Source organism: Thalia democratica, chromosome 6 (genome assembly GCF_965202585.1).
Source record: "Thalia democratica chromosome 6, ktThaDemo2.hap1.1, whole genome shotgun sequence".
Taxonomy (NCBI): Eukaryota; Metazoa; Chordata; class Thaliacea; order Salpida; family Salpidae; genus Thalia; species Thalia democratica.
Genome location: NC_139170.1, coordinates 61,197,669 through 61,222,331, shown reverse-complemented (window position 1 = coordinate 61,222,331; position 24,663 = coordinate 61,197,669).

Here is a 24,663-nt window from a genome sequence, read left to right as displayed (position 1 = left end):
TAAGTTAAAGACTGTAAATTATATTTAGAAGTAGTAGTAAAAATTACGTATAGTATTAGTTAACTGTCGAAAGGAATAAAAGTGTTATGTATTAATAATTTTTACTTCAAATAAAATTGATTTACGCTGTATCATCAACGACTTAATTTTTCTGAAGAATTCCTGCTTATTAAAAACGTTGCCCAACTCAAGTTTACTTAATTTCTTAAAAAACAACTTAAAAAAAGTAGTAGATGTTAAACTGTAATCTAATTTTTTTTATGAATATTAAACTAATTAATAGGTTTTATACGTATTTCACAATGCCTATATGAGAATATTTATTCGAAATTTAATTGAAGCTTAAAGTGATAACACAAAAATCGTACTATAAAACTTATATAGTTTACATATTTTACAACTGTAGCCACATAGTGTTAATTTAAATTTCAAGGACAAAACATGACATAACTACTTGAAGTGTATAACCATCGTATACCAGTTTCTTTCTACTTTTCTATAGTTACATCAGTTTTAGTTTACTTACAAAATAAAATATTTTCTAAAAGTAAAAATTTATATTTTGAAATATTATTTCAATAGTTAAACTAAATTGAAAGGAAATTAATTTCTTAGATTATCTGTTACAAAATCTTTAGCTACAGCAATAACCAAAAAAACAATGTTAATAAAACCTTAGTAGAATAATTTTACGTTATACATATAATTAAATTTAAGTTAACATTTAAAATAAATATAATTAAAAATAAAAAATTTAAGCGGTTACTTAATCGAAGCAATTTATACAGTGTGTCTTTTAAATGTTTTTTTTTTCTATTCAAATAGATTAAAAGTAATGAAAAGTTATATAAGCCACAAAAAAATGTGTTAAAATAAAGTATATATCTAAGTATAAAATTTCTTGTTTTACTCTTCAACCAATGGTTACGCTTAAAAATAAAATATATTTTTAAAGTATATACTATTTATTGTTTAAGTATATACTTTCAAAAATATTATAAATTTTTAACACTAGCTTAGAAAATTAAGTAAGAAAATAATCAAAGTAGTAATATTTCCTACTGTTAAGGCCGATAAATTAACTTTAAATTACTTTAGGAAGGGTAGCTGTTATAGAATTTTTTATATAGTTTGTACTTTAAAGCTAGTTTACACCAATTCTAAAGAATGTTAAGTTAGTCTAAAGAAATACGTTTTTTTAAATTAGTGATGTATGTTTTGGTGCTTTAAATTATTGCTGTATATAATGTTTTAGTTTTTTTATGTCTGATAACATTAATCACAATAAACTTTATTATACACAAATGTAAAAAAAGGTAAAAAAGGTACAAATGTATTTTACAAATGTAAAAAAAGGTAAAAAAATTAAATAGTTGAATAGTTTATAACAGTTCGTTATTCAGTTAAAGTAAAGCACTTGAAAAATATACAGCTTATTTCTTCCTGTAATTTTTTTTTTAACTAGTGACGTAAAATCTGTAACACGAATCGTATTTTTACTTTGATACAGCAAATTTAGTTAGTTTATTTTTATTTAAGAAAGACGAAAATATATATGTTTTTAATCATTTTTGATAATTTGAAATATAAAAAAATAAATAAATGGTTGTCTTGATCTCATTAGGCAGTTTTAAAATAAAATAAAATGAAAAAAATATGTGCAAATAAAAGAATGTATAAATATCAATTAATTCTGATAAACAGTATATACTACCATGAAACTGATTTTTAACGTTATTACCTAAAAACAGCTTTGTACTGTTCAAGATAGTCTTTAAATTCCTCAGTGTAATCAGTACATGAGAACTTTTTCTAATAGTATCAAGAAACCTTTTTCGTTAAAACAACATCTTGTAAATACTGATTTAAATTGGAAAACTAATAATTTTTGAAGTTAAAACTGTAAAGCTTAAAAAAGGCAAAAACTGGACAGAACTTGAACTTTTAGGAAGAATAACAAAGCTTCTTTACGTTTGTCATTGCTTTGCATGTGGCAAAGGGTGTAAAAGCATATACAATTGGTAAAAAACTTCTAAAACCTTGCATATTGGAAAATGTAAAAGTGATGCTTGCAGAAAATTCTTTCGATACAATGATCAATACCACTGCCCAATGACACAATAAAATCGATAAATTATATTTATTTCACTGTTAAAAAAGTGATTATCTCTTTATTTTATGAACTTTGTTTTGAACAGAGTTGCCAAATAAACAGGCTAGTTTGAAAATTTAAAAGCTTGATATTTTGTTAAGCTGTTTTAATTTATAATAAACTTAGTCTCATTTGATTTAACTTAGAAGTTATTCTTAAAATGTGGCAACCATGTAAAATATTATTAATTACTAATACGGTGTTTTATTAAGGTAGTCTAGAATTAATTATGTTAAAAAAATTACTCTAGTTTTTTTCATAATAAGTGGATATTAATTTTATTTAGTTAACTATTTACTGAATTTTCTAAAAACTTCTAAACGTTTAAATCGTAAAAGTTGTTTAATAAAACTAAAAAAACAATAAGATGGTTGATAACATAATATTGTATAAAAGTGACCCATAAACGTATTTAAATCTCGGTTTTTATATAGAGATAAGCTGTATGCTACAAATTTAATAAATGACCTAAACGAATTAACTGATTATTATAGTGCATAGTTTAATAGGACTATGATTACTTTATTAGTTAGCGTAAACTTTAGTCCGAAAAATAAGTAAAAGTTAAACAGGCATTCCATGTACAGCTGATAATAATTAAGAAAGAAATCTAAATAAAAGTAAAATTTATATTTATAAAGTGTTTGATTTAATTAAATTTCACTGAAACTAAAACTGCGCCCGCGAAGATTTTAAAACTTGAAATTTGGCCCACGAGCACCAACTGTCTGCCGACCCCTGATTTAACACTTTCTTTTTACAATTTTGTTTACCTAGTGTTAATTATTTTTCTACAACAAAAGTAATCTTATTAATTTTAGGTGACTAATGGTTTACTTAAGCTATGTTTCATTAACAGGGTTGTATCTAAATACCTTAGTCGTTATTTGCGTGTGTTCCAGCAAATTTATTTCATACATTTATAAAAAAATCAACTCGTAAATGGCTGGTAGTCCAACTGTAAAATGCCGCATAGTGAAATAACTTTCAGCAGTATTTTTCTTAAAATCTTAAAAATATGTTAAAAGGAGTAGCCCTGTAACAGTAAAATACAAATTTGATATAAGTTTTTAAAACAGTAAATAATACTTTTTTATAAAGGTATACAGTTATTGATAATAGTTTGTATTCATTGAAATGTATAAAGCTTACAAACTACTTTCATGTAAATTTTGGAGTTTTTTATTTTATTTGTTTAACATATCTGCTTCAATTGCATAATAATATCTAAAACATTCGGAAACATTGTTTTTACGACTTTGTCTATATACATACTTGACAGACTATCTCTAAAAAAATACACTTTAGTTTTTTCTATATTTCTTACTTTTTCCTTATCACCAACAACTTCAGCAGAGTAAATCTCTTCTTCATAGGATGTTTACGATATCTCTTTTATGCTTTATGTTCAATTATTATAGTTTTCTAAATTTAATAATTTTGTGAAAACTTTTTTTATTAAAAACTTAAAAAATTGACAGATTTCATTTTCAAGAAACTTTATTTTTATGATTCCATTCAAAAAGACACACAAATTAAACGATTATTTAAAAACTTTCAAAAAATAAAATCACTATACTAATTTTTATAAACTAAATTAAATTTACTTACTTACACTAACAATAATTTGTTAACGATTAAGAGCTATACTTTTTTATGTTTAAACTCACTTCAAGTTCGAAGTATTTTTTAGTTTACAAAATTTTTATTTCTTACAACAGTAGTATTTTGGTGTACTGTAGTTTTTATTAATTATTTTTAAGTCTTAGTTTAGTCATATGAATTTTATATCTATACTTAAGTCTTTAAGGTACTTATTGTTGTTAGTTACTACAATTGTTGTTATACAACAATAAAATAATTTTATAAAAGTTTGAAAATTACTAACCCACTAAAAAAAATCTCAAATTTTTCATTGGTTTCAAACTTTCCTGGTGCCGTCCCAAAACTGATTTTCCGCATTTTTGTATAACTTTGATTTACACGTGCATCTTCTGTTTTATGTAAAAGTTGAAAGAGAAACTATCAGAGCTGATTTTCTTTAAGATAAGAAGAATACTGAAATTTCGTTTGCATGTAGCTACTAAAATCATACGTTTATTAAATCGTTCCGTGCATTAAAAAACTAAGTTTTTAAAAACAAGATCTTGAATACGTCTTTTTTTATAAACTTAAAATGTACAAACTAAAAAAATATTAGTTTTAAAAACTTAAATGCATTTTATGAACAAAACTAATTTAGTAGAAACTGTAACTATAAAATACAAAAAAGCTAAAAAATAGCTATTAAATAGTTGTCTAATCAAAAAAAAACCAAAACACTAATTGCAAAGCTTTTGTCCTTTACTTAGAACATTTTCAATGCAAAAATACGGCTGTAACAACAAAAATTAAAATATAAAATGTATATATAAAAGACTGTTTTTAACTAATACAATGACATCAATTAACAGTAAAGAAAACAATTTTTATAATAATTTTTTACTATATAAAAAAATACACATTTATTTATTCTCATAATATTAAAAAGATTACAATATTTTTTTAATAGTTAAATTAAAAAAAAAAAAATGTTTGCTGAAAATAGATGTTATTTTATCAATTAAAAAAAATTTTTTATAAAAATATTTTATATTTTAACTTTTGTTTTTACAGCCGTAATTTTGCATTGAAAATGTTCTAAATAAAGGACAAAAGCTTTGCAATTTGTGTTTTGGTTATTGTTTTATTAGATAAGTATTTAAAAGCTATTTTATAGCTTTTTTTGTATTTGAAAATTTTAGTATAGCTTTGTCTGAAACAGTAGTTAATTGGATTTGTTATTGGACCCCGGAGTACGGCTTATCTGTTTTCTTAACTTGAAAATGTTAATATTAATTTTCAAATAGTATAGTAAAAAACTAGTTTGATTAATGCGCCTATTTTTCATCAAATTTATACCTTCTTGATGCATATAGGTGCTATCTGAAGAATAACTCCTTGTCAATTTAGTTTAATAATTTATTAATAATGTAAAATCTGAAACGAAAACAAGTATAATATCAATGCTAAAAATGAGCTATAGTCTAATTATTTTACATCCCTTTTAGCTCATTTAAGATAATAACAAGCTTAAGACAATGACATAGCTCGTCAAGAGGGGATTTAAACAAGTAACAACAATAGTTTACTAAGATGAAACTAAATTTTATGCATAAACAAAGCTCAAATGACTTAAATAAAAAAAATCTTTAAACAAGGGATTTATTTGACGAAAAATAAAACTGCAATAAAACGCACTGAAAAAATCCAAAAAAATTCAAATTCATGCAATTTCACGCTGAATCCTTCCTGGCTCAGCTATTATCATTATCAGCAGCAATTGAACACCAACTGTTGTATAAACAGGAACAAACAGACTTCACTTACGGTGGTTTCTACTTTGGAGTAGTCTACTCACAAGCTTCCCTGGCGCATTGAATTATTTCAACCAACGCAAAGCAAGTGACACCTTATTTTTTTTGTGAACTATAGGAGCAGGAATGTACTCTTTCTCAACCTCTTTATGATTCGCTTCAACCTCACTGGTTTTATCAGTATTGACACGATTGTAAACTTATGTAATCTTTACAGAAGAGTCATGACGTTGATGACCACATTGCACTCATGTGAGCTTGGTAGACTACCGCTTTAACCATGGGAAGTTTTTGCCTCAATGCTTGTTGAGGCTGGGTTGTACATCCTTAAAAACTTTCTATTCCTACGAGTAAGTCTCCGTGAACCATCAACTCTGACTACATACTGATCATGTGGAAGCACCTCCATTACCACTACGCTTCTGTCCCATTTACATGGATGAGTGCAACTCTGGTTTTGTAGACACCTACTTCCAACATAGAGAGGTCGCAAATCTCAGGCTCTCTGGTTAAGTAGTTCGGAACTCTTAACAAAACTTGTACGGAGCGCCTCTTTTGTAAGCTTCCATGCTTTTCTCCACATGGGTCGCACATTAGGATTGGAGATTTTATCAAGCTTGTTCAAAAATGAGAAACTATCTCGCAGCTGACGTCCATATATGATCTCGGCTAGAGACACTTGACAATCGCTATCAGGAGTGTTTCTCAGATGGAGCATTTCACTTCAAAACTTATCATTGTCTAGACTTCCTGAAGCGTCAACATTTGAACTTAGCAACCTTTTTGCTTGTTTGACAGCTACTTCTGCTCACCGTTTGATCTTGGATAGTAAGCTGAAGATATTCGATGCGTAACATCCAAGGTTTTAAGGAATTCCTTTGTTGCATTGGACGTAAATTCCGGTCCACCATCACTTCATATTTCCTCGGGTACTCCAAACCTGGAAAAAAAATCTCGGAGGCACTTAATCAACCCACGCTAACCTGTCTGAGTGGTTCCGCTTGGTGTCGAAAATATTTCTGACCAACCCGAAAACCTGTCACCAACTACTAAAAAATTGTTTCCGGCAAACTGGAAGAAATCCGCGAATATTTTTTAAAAGAGTTAGTAGGAGGATCTTATGCTTCTTGTGGCAATGATGGTTGAGAAGGTGAATTGCGGTTGCAGCTTTTACAATTGGCCCGAATTGATTCAATGTCTTGTGTAATACCAGGCCAGAAGAGAATCTGTTTTGGCACGATTATGCATTGATGTGACTCCTTGGTGCGCCGAATGTAACTTATTGAGGACCCTATATCGTAAACTGACAAAGATAATTACTCTGTCTATGTAAAGTATAACTCCATCACTTAAGTTCAATGCATCATCGTATATAAAATACGCTGACAAAGATTCATCATGTTTGAAGCATCGACCTTCTTCAATACACCTGGATATTCTTGAAAGTACTTTGTCATTTAGTGTCTCTTCTACAACTTCCTCACAAGTGATTGCCATTGAATGGCATACTTCATTACTCAATGAAGCAGTTAGATGTGATTGATTTATCTTCACATGTGCACTCCAACTTTCCTCTTTCCAACCTTTCTTCTATAAGTATTTTTTTTTTCCATTGCTTGTTTTTGCTTAAAATATTTTATTTTATTTTCAACAATCTTTTTGTACATTTCACATTGCGGGCCTTCACAATTTTTAGCTTTCTCACATCTGTTAAAGTTTTTATTACTAAAATTACTTTGATGTTGTCTATAGTCTTTTGAGTAGTTGTTTATGTTTTGATTAGGTTGCGAATAATTTTCATTTCGGTTTTGATGAAATGTCCTTTTAAATTTATTATTCAACTTATATTGGTTATTTGATTTTTTACAATTAAAACTCATTTTCAAATCAGTTGGGCCTTGTTCAAGAATCCACATAAGACGGTTCTTAAACTTTTTGATAGGAAATTTCAAGGTCTTTTTTTAGAATTTTACTCGCCTATTTGGGACTATAATTAATAGTAAGATATTTGTTGAGGTTATCTGCCGAGCAAGTAAGACTTTTCGATACCAACTGATGAATGTATTTAAAAGTTGTGGTATGACTACAAATAGGTGGAGGTTTGTGTAAATCCGGTAAGCATTGTGTCATGCTTAAGACTTCTTTTTTGAAACAGACATAGCTAGATGGTTTACCAATTTTTACATAGTAAAGTTTATTATTAATTGGCCATATTCTGATTATGATTTCAAACTGAGTTGTATCATCGAAAATGCCCTGGCTTTTACACTAACTCTCAAACAATTTGAACTCCTCGCTCGGATTTTTTCCTTTCATTTTCCTAAACATTCGCTCTGGAAAACGCCTTGAATTTGTTGCTTTGTGAAAGTTTTGATTCTCGGGCGAAGATTCTTGATTGAAAGAGATATGATTGCCATTAGGCTGATTCGAATCTGTATAACAATTGGGAACTTTGTTCACTTTATTTTGTAAAATGTCGATCTGTCGTTTAAGCTGCTCGATATTTGAATTACTGTCGTAAAATTGACTTGAATTTTTCTTATTTAATTATTCAAATTTTAGGTTAGAATTTAGATTTTTTCGATGGGAATATGGTCGTGAAAAACTGTCAAACGATGTATATTTTCGACTCATGGATGTAGTAGGGAGTGTTTGTGTTACAGCTGTTACTTGGTAACTGGATATTTGTGATGTTCTTGTGTTTAGGGAGTCTTGAAGGAACGTAGGATTGTTGGCAGCCGTTGTTTTTGTCATCATATATTTACTGGCTGAGGGCGAGTCTGTCAAGTTTGTTTGTAAATTAAAACAATTAACTGAACTTACCTCAGTATTTGTAGGAATATTAAGTAATTGAGAATTCTTTAAAGAAATTGTTTTTAAAATATTATTAAATCTATCTTCTATTAGTTTGTTATTATTTTCTACTAATTTAGTTAATTCGTTTATTTTTTAATGTTGTCTTCAGTGGTTGGCGGATTGTTGCTGCGGAGGACGCCATTATTGTTACCCGGACTAGGAGCCTCACTGATTTCATTCAAATTGCCTCGGTCTCAGGCTCGACAATCTCATCAGATTCCAGGTTAGCAGTAGTCTCGGAACAACTCATTTCGGTTCGTTGCGAGGCACTTTTAAGACTAATGCCTTTTTTAAGGGTTTTAAGGACATAACTATATAATTTATATATCTAAGTATAATAAAACTAAATAATGGTGTTTTATTATGTACAAATAAACGCAATGACAGCTCACAATAAGTCTTAAAACTTTAAGTTAATAAATAGAAGGGAAACGTGCTCTGGATTCCCTCATTGACGTGTCACTGGTTTCCGGTCGCTCAGTTTCTGGCACTCGACGTTGGTCCGTCTCGTGTACAGAATCTTGATGAACGTTTGCTTGGTCTTTTTTCGGTTCCTTTCCGTAATCAGGGCGTGGCAATAAAGCATAATATTAAATAGGCACGATAATGTTAATATGTACAAATATTACAATATAAGTACAATAGTAAGTAGATACGATAATATAAATGTGTATAAATATTACGACAGAATTAATTAAAAGACGAAAACAACTTGTTCGTAGAAGTATAGCTAAGGTTGACGCAACAGTCTGTGTGGTCTTATTCGATAAGATGAATGTTCAAGTTTGTTTCCTTGAACGCTGAGGACTCAATCTTGGAATTTAGTGTTTAAATTGATCCAAAGAAGTTGTCTGCTACAGCAGTGGCGTCGCGTGGTATTTTTATTAGGTGGTGCAGAGTTTTTAAAAAATCCCCTACTTTAAAACTCTTTTTTATCTTAAATAAAGACTTTTTTCTATAACAATTTTATCATTTACTTAAGAATTATTTTACTGAATTTATTTTATACAGTTTTAATTTAACTAAAAGTCATCTTTTATCAATATTAAAAATTCATATTAATTTTTGAAATGTGGTAATTCACAGTCATAGGTAGAAAAGAATCCTTATTAATATAATATAAACTCGAACAACAAATAAATCAAATCACTATAATAATATCTTTCTTTTATAAGTTGGCCTTAAAATCTTTAGATGTTTCTTTTATAAAACAAAACAATTTGCTAAAATAGATATTTAAAACACTAAGAAAAAAAAGTTTTAACAAAAGTAATTATTTTTTGTATATATAAAAATATATATTGATACTTAAAATCACTTATTTAATTTTTAAATTTAATTAAAACTTCTCTTCAACAAAAGTATAAAATTTTCTAAAAAATAGGATAAAAAGTTTGATAAAAAATTGCTTTTGTTGGAGGTTTAAAATTCAATAGTTCTTTAAGGGTATCTTTTCTTTATTTAAATTTAATTTGTTTTTCATTTTGATGACAGTATTTTTCTCAGGAGCTCAACTTTTTTAAGTTTAGTTGATGAGGCTGTTGACTTTTTAAGAATTTTAAAGATAAATTATAAATATGTAACCATTATAGCATCAAAAAAATTGGTTAGTTAGTTTTCATGTGGCCATAGGGGTAAAACACATATTTTTAAATTATAAATAAGCTTGTTATTTTCAGAGTAAAAAACTAAAACTGCTTTAGTCAGCCTGAATATTTTTCTAATTTGGTCTGTTTTAATTTATCTTGGGTCATCTTTAGTTTTTTTTTTAATTTCTAAGTTATCCTGATTATGAGGCAAGGCAACCATGTTTCAGCAATTTTATCTAAAATCTTTTCTTTGTTAATAAAAAAATTAAACCAAAAGTCATATAAAGTAGACTAAATTCTCCTTAAATGTTAAACTACTCTAAGTAATCAAAATTTCAAAGTTAAAGCTATTTACTTTATTTAAATATGTGACTGTATCAATAATACTAATTTTTATTTAATATAAATCTAAATTATTTTTCTGTAAGAGTAAACTAGAAGTTTATAATAAACTTCTTAACATTTATTTTCAGCACTCAAATTTTATATTTAAAAATAATTTAATTAAATATCTTATTAACTTTATGATAACAATAATCAGTTATAGTTAAGTTTATGTATGCAAATTTAAATAAAAAAACAAATTTTTAAGACTTTGGTGATTTAGGTTTTTTGTCTATTTTTTTCAAAATATGTAATTTATGACGAGTTTTATTCTTTTATTGTTTCTTTTTAATAGAAGTGATCTTTTAAACTTAAAAAATCATAGGGATACATAAACTTAAGTTTAATCCTTTGCACTTTGCAGTAGCTTAGCTTTGTTTTTACTTTATGTTGACAATAGCTTGTAGATGATACTTAAGCAAGTCCTGTTTTAGGGAATTTTCAACTTAACTTACTTACCACAAGATATTGATTTTGCGGTAATTCTTGAAGAAATTTTGCTTTTTTGAGTTCATTTGCGGCAGTCAGCTAAGAGTTTGCGGCAGTGAAGTGGGCAAAATGGTCGTTTTCAAAATTGGAGTTTTAAAAGAGATTTCGTTCTAAAAAATAACGAAAACGTTATAGATACTTTTTTTTTTCTTACAAAATTTCAAGGTGGTGCAGTTGCGGCAGTGCAACACCCACGCGACGCCCCTGTGCTACAGTATACGTAGGCTTATGAGTATGGCACGTTAGCAACTCAAATCGAGTTGTTCGCCCCGTCGATGTTGTTGAATAAGAAGGTTTTCTCGGATGTCATCTAGCTTTTCCAAGATGGTGACTTATGTTCAGAGCGCCAAGAGAAGGTTTTCCGAAAGATCAGCTAGCTTTTCCAAGATGGCTGCTAACGCTCAAATTTGCGAGCAGCAGAGTGTCGATTCGTGCTTGTTTCGAGGTAAATGACCTGCTTCACGCACTAATTGGGCGTATTTATAGTTTTTCGATTCTTTTTCTAACATTTCCGATGGACTTTGGACTGTAGATCACGCGCTCTCTCATTTGATTCTCTCATTTTCCCTTAGCCAACAAGTTATTTCCAGTTCAATCAAGAAATCAGAAACACACTCATTATAAATTAACACTTATATTGTTAGTAAAAAATATTTTTTTTTGAGAATTAGTTTTACTATATTTATTTGTTCTTTTTAAAAAATAAAACATAAAATCGAGTGAAAAACATTAATTTCTTTAAATTATTAAAATTTGGACACATAAGGGAAAATAAAGTTTTGCATAAGTGTCCAACACATGTAATAGTGAAAATTTTTTGTCCCTTTTACTGTACGTATTAGCTTAACATTTATAAGTGTTTCTAAATTTATATTTAACAATAGTAATTTTTACATACAGATCTTTTAGTGATTGTGGACAAACAGAATGAAAATATAAAATTGGATCTTTTTTAAAAAAAATGTAACTCTAAATACTATATACAAAAATATTGAGCAATTTATTCAGTTCAATTTAATTTTATTATAGAAGTTTTGGTCTTACTTTAACAGTTTGTATTTCTGGTTTTAAAGCTTTAGTTTACTTTCGTCATGTTTTGTTTATAATTTTACATTTTTAGCTTTTCGGAGAGTTTTCTAATCTATCTTTTTGTTAAAAGTTTTTCTTACAGTTTTAAACTCATTTTGGACTTATTTAAATTCAGTTATTTTATTTATTTGCGACAGTTTCTAGTTTTACTTTTGCGCTCTTTTTTTCAAAGTTTTAACTTCTATTTTTATTATTTTAGTTACGATAGTTTTTAGTTTTGTATTTTTTGTTTTATAGTGTAGGTTTTAGTTTTATCTTTTTTTTTTTGACTTTTTGGAAACCAATTTTTAAACTATTTGAGTTTTGTGAAAGATATTTGTAATAATTTTGCATTTTTAGCTTTTTTGCAACAGAATTTAGAAATAAATTTGTTGTTTAGTTTTTGTCGACTGTTTAAATAACCATTTTCGTATTTTTGTATTTTTTATTTTTTGATCGATTTTTGTACTTTTGTGTTTTGTGTGACGGGTTTTATTTTTAGTTTTAAACTTTTAATTGTAACAATTTTGACATTTTTATGTGTAATTTTTTCAACAGCTTTTAAATATATTTTTGTATCGGATTTTTATGTGATAGGTTTACGGTTTGTGTTTATAGTTTTTGTGACTTCTTGTAGATTTATTTATGTATTTTTAGTTTTTTGTGAAAGATCTTAGATTTAGTTTTGATTTTTATTTCCTAACAGTTTGACTTACATTTTTGTAAAAGATTTTAGTTTAATCGATTAAGTTGTTATTGTATCATAACATTTGCATCGTTAAACTCCTAGTGACATTGACAAATTGATTTTTAGACCTATATTTCTGATTGTTTTAGCTTTAGCAAAGTTGTATGAATTTTAGCTTTAATATTTTAAGTTAACTTAAGTTAAACTAGTTAAATTTTCGTTAATTAAGTAAAATTTTTAAATCAAAGTTTGTTATAAAACTGAAAAAATGTAAAAATAACTATTTTTAAAAGTTTTTTAATTATTTTAAACTAGAGATATGTCTTTCAAAGAAATAAAATCAGATATACAAGTTAAGCTTGCTTTTTACAAATTAACAATTTAAAAGAACTATTGCAATGGCTGTGAGCGAAATATAAACCGTTTGAATCTGAGCTATATACTAACTTATAATATTAAAACGTTGTTAGTGTGATTTACTTTTGATTAACAATAACATGGCAATAGTTATAAAAAAACATAAATTTGTGATAGTTTCACTAACACAAGTTACCTACACTGAAAAATCAAATAAAGTTTCAGCATTCAGTCTATGCATTATAGTATTGCTAGAATCAATGATAACTTTAATAAAATTTCGATGCATAGAAAAAATATGTCTCTACATGCATAAATAAAGTTACTAATACCGAAACCCTTTTACACAAAATATTCTTAAAGTATTTGTTCTTAACTACGTTTCAAACCAGAGTATACTGATAGTTGTTTATAATTAATTGTAAAATAAGCTGTTTTTTGAAACTTACATTTTCAAAACGTTAATTAGAATTCTACTTTATAAAAGGTTTTTAATAATGATTATTTATATACAACAATTAACTCGCTTTTAATTTATTAACATTTTAAATATTTTTTATAAATTTAATTAACTAACTTTAAATACTTAATTGAGTAACTAAAATTTTTTAGTAAGGCAGTTTAATGGAAACAACTTTACGATAAGCTGTAATTCCACAGTAAAAGAGCTCAACTAAATACGAGCAAATAATTATTAATTAGAAAATTTGCAATTTAGAGTTTACTATTTAACGCTGTGTTTAATGTTATTTGCAAAGATCACAAACGAATAAACGGTTATAATTTTCATAGTAAAACAGTTAAGCAATTATAATTCACAGTTTTAACACATTCGTAAAACTGCCGCAAACATACTTAGTTGCGTTTTTGACTAGAATAACAAACACAGTGTCTTATCTTGTTAGAGTTTATTTAAAAGAGTTTATTTTAGTTAAAAAAAAGAATTCGATTGTTTTAAATAATTGAATTGTTACTTATTCGTTATACAAAAAAAAATTCAAAAATCTAAACTCACTTATAGTGTTGTTACAGACTTTCAAAAGTTGTATTTGAAGCTATTTAGAATGAAATTTGTTATTAATTTACAAAGTTGCTCATTTTATCTTATGTTCGTTCCTTAACAACATAGTTACTAATAGTTATATAAATGTTTCTATTTAGGATGTTGTTTGCTTATCTTAAAGTTATACAGTTATGCAATTTATATTCTTTTGCAAATGCATATTGTGAACAACCTCATAAAAAGGTTGCAATTACAAATATAGAATAAAAGTTATAGGAGTTCGAACATAGAAAGATCAATACTTTAACGATAAATATTTTATTATAAATTACCTAAACTATTAAAAAAGTAGATGGTTGAACATATAATAATATTTTCAAAGTTGATCTAAAATAAGATAGTCGAATTTTATAAGTTGGTTAACTCATTTGTTATAAATGTTTTTATTTTGTTTCGATAGTTTTTTCTAAACATTATTAGATTTTAAGGAGAGAAATAGTCTAAATAAGTGTATATTATATTTTAGTTTGAAAATAAAAAATTCTTTAAACATTCTTTAGTGTGTAATTTTACAAGCGTTTAAATTTAGAAAAACTAATGTGTTTATTAGTAAAATTTTTTGTTTAAATTTTTTATATAAAAATAAAAATCTAAAAAAACAATCTTTTAACTTACAAAAGGTTCGTTTAATATAGCATAAAACTATTTTTATTGATACTTTTCTGCTATAAAAAATGTAAGCATCCTAAAAAGGCTTTTAAGCAAACTTTTGAATGTCAAGAAACCAACAAATTTCTTCACTAGTATTTAACAGTAACGTGCTTCGTTGTTAATCCAAAAAAAAATAAAGAAATCTATCTGCCATAAGCTTTAAAATAGATCAAATTGAACGTAGAGGGCTATTAAAATAAAAAGTATTTTATTCCCCTTTAAGTTGGAAAATATAATTAACAGCTAATTATATTAATCGTTAAACTTTTGCCGGAAAACATTTGCTCGCAAATTACAGATGGTTTTTAAAATATTTCCGTCGCATAACTTAATATTAAAATTCAGCACATTTTTCAAAACTTATAAAAGAAATCGAAGTCAAATTAAACTTGTATTGTAAGATATAATGTATCACATATTCTCTTTAACATATTTATACATATAACTTTAACTCGAGTTTATAAATAGATTATGTAGAAAATAGAATTACAGAATTACAAAAAAGTTTGTCAGAATTTAAGTCTGAATTTTCTTCTAATTTAGACAAGTTTGAAACTAAATTCTCAAAATATGCTGATGCTATGCAGAAAAGTGAACTAACAGAAATTATCACAAACATTAGTATCAAACTAAGTTTAGTAGCAGAAAAATAGAGACTGAAAATGAACAAAAACTGAAAAAAAAGGCTTTAAATGTCATAATATTTAACATTCCAGAAAGTAAAAATCCAACTAATAGTGCACTAGAAAATTGCAAAAATGATCTAAAAATTATTCAACAAGTATTAGGAGAAAAAAAAAGGAAATAAGTAGAGTTTAAGTCACTTTATCGAGTTGGTAAAATTGCAGATAATATAATCAGACCCATTCTAATCAAATTAAACAATTTAGCATCCAAACACAGACTGTTAAGGCTGAGTGATTTGAAAATGTTTAATGGTGAAATTAAATCAAAAGTCTATATCAACCCTGACAGAACTTTCTTGGAAATTGAAGCATTCAAAGCATTGAGAAAAGAAGTTAAAATAAAGCAAGCCATCGCTGATGAGAAAAAGTTTAAATAAAATATGTTATAAGGAACAACAAGATAGTTAAAATAACAAGACAGCCCTTTCGTTACCGATCCCAGGATATCTGGGATTAGTTGAGGAAATCGTAAGTCAACGGATATAAACTTATTAACTGATAGGAATAATTTTAACGCTAACAAGTTTTACTATATAAATTGTAAAAACAACTGTTTAAAATTTGGTTACACTAACACAGGGGTCGGCAGGCAGTTGGTAGTCGCGGGCCAAACTTCAAGTTTCAAAAGTCTTCGCGGGCCGCAGTTTTAGTTTTAGTGACATTTGAGAAAAGTTTTACTTTTATTCACCTTATTTTTTTAAATGACTTTTAGCTATACATAGAATGCCTATTTAAATTAATATTTATTATATTAGAACTTACATTGACTAATATATTTAAGTGTTTATAAACTATGTACTTTCATAAGCACTTAATAAGTTAAACTTAATACTTTTGTAACTTTACTTACAACCTAACTCTCTATAAAAACCTAATTTGAAAGACAATTTATGGGTTACGTTTATACATTTGTTACATTATCAACCCTTTTTTTCATATTTCTAAGAATACTTACTTCAAAATAAGTTTTTGCGTGTTAAATAATTTAAACTTATTAAAAAATTTAACAGATAGTTAGCTTAATAAAATTAGTACATGTTTGTATTCCAGAAAGCTAAAACTAATTCTTTAACATAATTAACTCTCGAATACTTTAATAAAATATCCAACTAGTAATTAGTCTTTTACATGGTTGCCCTCAAAAATGCAAAAATTTCTGAGTTGTATTAAACCAGCCTAAGTTTATTAAAAGTTAAAAAGCTAATAAAAAGTTGTTAATCAAGCTTAAATATCTAGTTAAAATATCATCAATATCAAAAAGTACACAAATTTTAAGAAAACAAGAAAAAATTACAATTAGTAAACTACACTACAGTCATAAAAACTATTCTGAGAGTTGGAAGATTTCTTTAAGGTGTTTGAAATAAAAGTTTAACACATCTGAGTTTTCAAGCTTTTAAAATAGCCTGTTTGTGTATCAACCCGGTTAAAACAAAGTTCACAACATAAAGAAATAACGAAGGTTATTAACAGTAAATAAATTACATACCAAAAAAACTATAAGTTAGCTGGAATGGACAATTAAGTTACTTATGCAAATTTAACAAACGTATAAAACTTTATTGAGTTTTTAGCGAGGTAGAAAAACTTATTTTTTATTAAGCATTATAGCAATTCTTTATCTGCAATAAGGATATTGCATTTAAAAGTATTAATTATAAAATATAAGACGAGCTACAAGAATAAGAAAACGTTAGGAGTTATTGCTAGAAACGATAGAAAAATAAATCACCAAATTCAGTTCCAACAAGCACATGATTATCTTCAGTAATTACAGAATAATCAAGAAAATTGTTAAGGCAAAATATAAAATAGCAAAATTTTTTACTCAAAATGAGGTAACGTTTATAATTGAAAACTTTTTAAAGAACTTATTTTAGTGATAACGAAAAACTTTATTTATCTCTTCAATGACAACAAGAAGTTGTGTTTAGGAAATGCATTAAGGTTATAAAGTCGCATAAATCAAATAAGAACTTTAATCAATCTGTTAACATGAGAGCACTGATAGAAAAACTATTGCTCATCTGAGAATTTTTATTAGAAATGTTTTTACTATCTTCCGCAGTTTAATAGAATTTCTTGGTTTAGTTCCAACGCAAAGCATAACAATCGGTTAAGTTTTACAAGTAAAGATATGCAGCAATGCAAAATTTTTTTAAATACAATTTCTTCTTTTTTATTTTAGTATAAAGATTAATAAAAGTCAAAAAAAAATTGTCTTAAAAAATATATCAATATTAAAAAATACTGTTAAGTTACTTTATTTTATTTTTTTTAAAACAATGTTTATTTGGTAATTTTTTTTGTGTCAAATCGAAATTTCATTACTTCACATGTATAAATTGTTTGAAATTCCGGTTTTTTTTTTAAATTCAAGTTTTTTTCCGGAATTTTTAAGCATAAATTTTCAAATTCAGAGCTTTTCCGGGATTCATTTTTTTGCAACACTAATTGTTCACACTTAAATGTCCACTAGAGGTTTCACTTCAATTGTTGATTAATTGATTTGTTGCAAAAGTTGTCAAAATTTTTCATTTTGTCAATTTAAGGTAATATTTATATATTCTTTCCTTTTTTGAAAAACATAACTTTACTTTAAAATGTTTAAAAAGACATTAGATTTAATGGTTTTTAATTGCTAAAAATTTTGTTCTACATAAAATTTAAATTTCATTAAAAACTATCACTTAATAAACTAAAAATAAACTAGCTAAAATTAATATAATTTAGTAAATTTATATCGTTTACAAGTTTTATGAAAGTAAAAACATTTCAATATAGATCTTACAATCAATCTCTTTGAGGTTAATAAAAACCTTATTTTAAGTGCCAAGTTAGTCATTAAAATAATGACCTTTAAAGTTACTAATTTTCGATCAACTAGAAATTTATCAGTGAATAACTGTTTGATTTTAAATGTTTATTTTGTAGAAAAAAAGGATTTGCAGGTTTTTACTATTACGTCAGTAGTGGTTTAAAAAAGCAAATTCTTAATTTAAAACTTAATCGAGTTCTGTATAAACCTAGTTTTTTTTAATAGTTTTAATAATTCTCAAAAAAATTAGTTGTCAAAAATTAGCTTTTAATTGTTTTTTTTTTTTAAGATTTTAAAATTATGTATTTCCTAAAATTTACAGTTAAACTTATTTTATTAAAAATTTTATTTATTATGTGAATTTTTATTTATTTATATGGCAAAAGAACTACTTTTATTGACTTTGTAGTGAAAATTAAATTAGTTTAGTAGAACTTAAGTTATAATCAAAAGTAACTTTATTTAGTTAAAAAAAAATTGAAACATTTTTATATATAAACTCAATTTGAAAAAGTTATGTTAGAAAAAAAATGTGGAAGTGTGATTTCTGACAATACTAGTTTAAATTAGTTTTGAACTCTTTTATTAGTTTTGAAAATATGCTGAATGTTTATTTTAAGTTATGCAACGGATTTAAGTTAAAACCATCTGTAGTTTGCGAGCAAAAAATTTTAAGGTTGCAAATCTTTGCAAAATTATAACATTTAATAAGAGTAGCTATTAGGTGATTTGAAATTTAAAACATTAGTTATAAAAATTTTTAAAAATAGTGACTTTAACTAAATTTATAGATAACTATTTTAAAATAATTAATGAATTTTTTTCAAAAATGTTGAAATAATTTCATTATATTATTATCATACTGTATATTGTGCAATGTTGGACTCAGGCATCAAAACTGAGCCACTTAAACAGGACACAAAAGAACTAAATTTTTTAACTTTCATTAGTGATTTTGTTTTGTGCTTTTTTTTAAACTTGTTTTAAAGCTGATGAGTGAATAGTCACGAAACTCGAGTCCTTTGAGTTTTGCATCTTTAAATAAACCTTTTTAATAATAAAGCCCTCAAGGTGGGCTCAGTGTGAAAAATTTAATTTATTAAGTTAAATTACTTAATTCTATATATATATATAATTTATCTTAAAGTGTTGAATATAAGTTTATTTTCTTTTTCTCTTTCTTTTGTGTCCTGTTTAAGTGGCTCAGTTCAAATTTTCTCTTTAACATATAATGAAACAACATTTTTAATATGAATTTCATAAAATTAAATTATTTAAATAGTTTATTTATTTGAAACTTAGATACATTTACATTTGAATATTTAGACAAATATACTTTCCTACTTTTAATTATATTAAACTAAATCAACCAAATTATATACAAGTTTAAGTCAGTCAAAATAGTAACTTTGCCATATAACAAAAAAAATTAAGATAATAAATTTAATTATAAGTTGTAGCAGATATTTAAAATTTTTAAATCTTGCAAAAAAATCTTCAGCTTATTTAGACAACTATTTTTTCGGAGAATTTATTAAAACTAATTAAAAAATTTAGTTTAAAAAAACTCATATTACAAAAAAATCAATGAAGTTTTAATTTATGATTTTTTTAGGCTACTGCTGACGTCATAGTAAAAACCCGCAAATCCTTATTCACTTATAATAAATATATTTAAAACTAAATTGATGTTAACATCATATTCATCTAGTTCTTCTAAGCTGAAAATTTTGAAGGTCATTTTTGTAATGGCTAATTAAAACTGCATAATATTTAAACAAAGATTATTATTTACTTTTATTAAATTTGCTGTCTTTAAGGCAAACTTTTGAATGTCAAGGAAACGACAATTTTTTTCAAAAATATTTTTGCAGTACCGTGTTTTAACAAATTAAAAGATTCTTTCTGCCATAGGTCTTTATATACATTAAAATGAAGGTAGAAGGCTATTAAATTAATAAGAATTTATGCCCCTTTATGTTGGAAACAGCATCTAACACCTACTTATAATAATCGTTATAATTTTGCAAAGTATTAAAACCGGAAAATTTTTGCTCCAATATTAAAGATGGTTTTTAAAATATTTCTGTTGCATAATTTAAATTAACATTTAGCACATTGTTTAAAACCAATAAAACCATTCAGAATTAATTTGAACTAGTTTTGTCACATATAACACTTTCATATTTTTTATTTAACATATATAAAAACAACGTTTCAATATATATATATATAAAATCAAATTGTTTTTCAAAGTTAAATATCTAACTGTTCGAATGTAAATAATTTTAAAGGTCATTATTCTAATGACTAATTAATCATTTGAAATAGGTATTTATTAACCTGAAAGAGAATGATTGTCAGATCTAATTTTTAAAAGTTTATACTTACAAGAAACTCGTAAATGATTTTAATTTATAAATTTATATTATTCTAATAAAATTTAACTCTAGTTTATTAAGTGATAGTTTTTAATTAAGATTTAGTTTTTAAGTATAATAAAATGTGTAGCAACAAAAGACAACTAATTTTAAAGTCTTTTTAAACATTTTTAAGTAATTTTTTTCCTTAAAAAAATGAAAGAATTATAAGTTACACCTTGGTTTGACAAAATGAAAACTTTACGACAACTTTTGCACAAACTCAATTAATCAACAACTTTAGTTAAAGTTTTACAAAAGGTTCGTGTGCTGTTAGCAAAATTTTTTTTTATTAAAAATATAGTGCTATATATAATGTTAGCATCCTAAAGATGCTTTTAGGAAAATTTTTAAATGTCAAGAAACCAACATATTTCGTCACTAAAATTTTTGCAGTAACGTCTCTAATTAAAACATAAGATTCTTACTGCCATAAGCTTTTATATAGATTAAATTGAGGGTAGAGGGCTATTAAAATTATAAGTATTTTATGCATCATTTAGTTGAAAAGAGTACCTAAAAGCTATTTGTATTTATCGTAATAATTTTGAGAAGTTTTGCAACCTTAAAAAATTTTTCTCGCAAATTGTTTTTAAAATATTTAACTCAAAATTAACATTCAGCATTTTATCCAAATCTAATAAAATGTTCAAAATTAATTTAAACTAGTATTGTCAGAGCTAAAACATTTATATATCCTCTTAAACATATAAAAAAAAGCATTTTCAATTTGAGTTTAACAAATTAAAATATTTCAAATTCTTTCTTTTTTGAAAACCCATTTAAAGTTACTTTTGACTAGTTAAAAAACAAACTTACAAAATTAAATCATAATAAACTAAATTAACCAAAATACATACAAATTAAAGTCAGCTAAAATAGTACTTTTGCGATATAAGTATAAATTAATTATAATAAATAAAATTTTAAAAGACTTAAGTTTGTATTTAAGTTGGAAACATGCACTAAACAGCTACTTATATTTTTTTGATAATTTTGCGAAGTTTTGCAACCTTAAAAATTTTTGCTCGCAAACCACGGATGATTTTAAAATAAATCCGTTGCATAACTTAAAATTAACATTCAGCATATTTTTCAGAACTAGTAAAAGAGTTCAAAATTAATTCAAACTAGTATTGTCAGAGATAATACTTTCATATATTCTCTTTTACATATAAAATAATAACATTTTTGTATGAGTTTATAAGATTAGTGTATTTTAAATTCTTATTTAATTGCAAACTTAGATAAAATAACTTGTGACTAGCTTAAAAAAATACATTTTTATACTTTAAATCATACTAAACTAAATCAAACTAAATATAAATAAATTGAAGTCAATCAAAGTAGTACTTTTGCCATATAAATTAAAATTAATTCTAATGAGGAATTTTCTTAATATAATAAATTTTCCTGTTAATTGTAGAAAATATTTAAGATTTTAAAATCTTCGGAAATAAAGATATAAACTTATTTATAATAACTAATTTTTTGAATAAATTAATAAAACAAATTGAACAAATTTATTTTCAAAAACTCGTATCAACTAGAATTAAAGAAGTTTTAAATTAAAGCATATGAGTTTTACTACTAATGGTAAAACCCAGCATATCCTTATTCACTTATAATATATATATATATGTAATCGCATTATTGGTTTAAGTTTATTCATCCAGTTTTTCAAGTTGAATAATTTTTAAGGTCATATTTACAATGACTAATCAACACTTAACTATACTTAAAAATATTTAAAAGAAAAAACTTTTAAGCAAACTTTTAAGTGTCAAGAAACCAACAAGTTTTTTCACTGAAATATTTTGCAGTAACGTGTTTAATTAAAACATAAGATTCCTATTGCCATTAGCTTTTATATAAAATAAATTTAAGGTAGAGGGCTATTTGATTTGTTAGTATTTTATGCCCCTCTATGTTAAAAACAGCACCTAACAGCTACTTATTTTGATCGTGATAATTTTGCGACGTTTTACAACCGTACAACTTTTTGCTCGCAAATTACAGATGGTTTTCAAATTTTTTTCGTTGCATACTTTAAAATGAATAGTTAGAAATTTTTCCAAATCAAATTAAAGAATTTGAAATCAATTTAAACAAGCTTTGTGACAGACAACACTTTCATATTTTCTTTTTAACATAATGTTTTCAAATTCAGTTTATATAAAAAATTGTTTCAATTTTTTTTTAATCTTTGATAAAGTTACTTATGACTATTATAAAAATGTTAAATTTAAAAAATTTAAGTTATACTAATCTAAACTAATTTAAATATATTCATTATAAAGTCAATAAATGCAGTACTTTTGCCATATAGATAAAAGCTCACATAACAAATAATATTTTTTGAAAAATAAGTTTAATTGTAAATTTTAGCAAATACATAACTTTGAAATCTTTAAAAAAAAACTTTAAGCTAATTTATGACAACAAACTTTTTCATCAGATTTTTATGAAACTAATAAAAACAAACTAGGTTAATAAAAAACTCGATTAAGTTTTAAATTAAATAATATTATTTTTTAAACCACTACTGACGTAATAGTAAAAACCCGCAAATTCCTTTTTTACAAAAAAAAATATATTAAATCATATAGTTGTTCACTGAAAAATTTCTAGTTGTTTGAAACTTACTAACTTTTAAGGTCATTATTTTAACGACTAATTTGACACTAAATAAGGTTTTATAATAACCTTAAAGAGATTGATTGTAAGATCTTTTTTTCAAATGTTTTAACTTTCAAGAAACTTTTAAACGATTTTTATTTACAAAATTGTATTAACTTAAGCTAGTTTAGTTCTATTTTATTAAGTGATAGTTTTAATCAAAATTTAGTTTTTTTGTAGAATAAAGTTTGTAGCAATGAGAGACAATTAATTCGAAAGTGTTTTCAAACATTTTCAAGTAAAGTTATGTTTTTCAAAAAAAGAAAGAATATATAAATTTCACCTTGATTTTACAAAAAGAAAAAATTTCGACAACTTTTGCAACAAATCAATTAATCAACAATTGTAGTTAAAGTTTTTCAAAAGATTTGTTTAATGTAGCAATTTTTTTTTATTGAAGATATTTTGTTATAAAAACATGTTAGCATCCTGAAGAGACTTTTAAGCAAACTTTTGACTGTCAAGAAACCAACAATTTTCTTCACTAAAATATTTAATAGCAATGTGTTTCGTTGTAAAATCAAAAAGTATAAGATCCTTATTTTCATATGCTTTTGAATAAATAAAATTAAAAGTAGAGGGCTACTTAATTTACAGATATTTTTTGTTTGATATTTATGTTTAAAGTTTTTTGCACGCAAATTACAAATGGTTTATAAAATATTTCTGTTGCAAAACTTAAAATTAACATTTAGCACATTTTTCAAAACTTATAAATGAATTCAAAATTAATTCAAACTAGTATTGAATATATGAAAGATAAAACTTTCATATATTCTCTTTAACATATAAAATAATAAAATTTTTAGTATGAGTTTATAAATTTAGTCTTTTTCAAATTCTTATCAAATCATACTAAACTAAACCAAACTAAATATAAACAAATTTAAGTAAGTCAAAGTAGTATTTTTGTCATAAAAATTAAAATTAGTTACAGTAAAGAATTTTTCAATACAATATATTTACTTGTAAATTGTAGAAAGTATTTAAGATTTTGAAATCTTCGGAAAAAAAATTAAACTTGTGTTGTAATGAGTAATTTTTCGAAAAAATTAAAAAAAATATTTGAATAAATTTATTTTCAAAACCTCGTATCAACAAGAATTGCAGAATTTTTAAATAAAATAGCTTGCGTTTTGAATTATTACTGACGTAATGGTAAAACCCCGAAAATCCTAATTCACTTATAGTATATATATATATATATATATATATATATATATATATATATATATATATATATAATTTATTCAAATGGCGATTTTAAAAATTCTGGAACATATGTTTCACAAAGCTTTAATTTTTCATAAAGCTTTGATCATCAGCCAGTTAAATTCAAAATACTGAAATTCAAATAAAGAATTTTTA